Source organism: Ursus maritimus, unplaced genomic scaffold (genome assembly GCF_017311325.1).
Source record: "Ursus maritimus isolate PB19 unplaced genomic scaffold, ASM1731132v1 scaffold_17, whole genome shotgun sequence".
Lineage (NCBI taxonomy): Eukaryota > Metazoa > Chordata > Mammalia > Carnivora > Ursidae > Ursus > Ursus maritimus.
In genome coordinates, this window is record NW_024424119.1 from 18,816,327 (window position 1) to 18,816,899 (window position 573).

At 71.2% G+C, this 573-nt stretch overlaps 1 protein-coding gene across 2 annotated transcripts in view; it reads right to left on the bottom strand.

Annotated features, from left to right (window-relative positions):
• MOB3B (MOB kinase activator 3B) overlaps positions 1 to 271 on the bottom strand; it is a 209,217-nt gene extending 208,946 nt beyond the window's left edge. The window contains exon 1 of one of the 2 annotated variants that reach the window (XM_040631490.1): positions 38 to 271. The gene's annotated coding sequence lies outside the window, so the exon portion shown is untranslated. The remainder of the gene's footprint in view (positions 1 to 37) is intronic. The other variant, XM_040631491.1, reaches the window with a different exon arrangement.
• Between the last annotated feature and the right edge of the window lie 302 nt (positions 272 to 573).

The following is a 573-nucleotide window of genomic DNA, read 5'->3' on the forward strand; positions in this document are numbered from 1 at the left end:
CCTCGCCTCGCCTCGCCCCGCGCGGGCTCTCACTCACCGTGGGCTTTTACCTTCAGCCCGCGGCCCTGTTGACTCCTGCGCCGGGTCAGCCGCAGCCGGCGCCAGAGGAGGCGGGTGAGCCGGGGGCGGGACGGGCGACGCTTGCGGATCCACGCGGCGGACGCGGGACGAGCGGCGAGGGGCCAGCACGCGCGGTCTCCCGGAGCGCGCGGGCGAGCGAGCGCGGGGCTCGAGCTCCAGCCGCCGCCGCTCCGAAGTAGCCCCCACAGGCGCCCGGCGCGCGGCTATCTCGCGGGGGCGCCGAGCGGGGACCCCTGGCGGCCGCCCGCGGAATGGCAGCTTCGTGGGGGAAGAGAAGTCAGGTCGCCTGGAGGCTCCTCTTGCCTCCTGCAGAGGTGGGGAATGGGCCGTCTACGCGCGCTCCGCTCCTTGCGGAAAAGACGGAGACCCTCTCACCAGGGCGGAGCGGGAGAACGCATCAGAAAGGACGCGCTCTGGGTCCGCACACAGCCAAGGCACCTAGAAAGGGGGAAACCACCTTCTCCAAGATTTTCTGACTTGCTGAAAAAGACT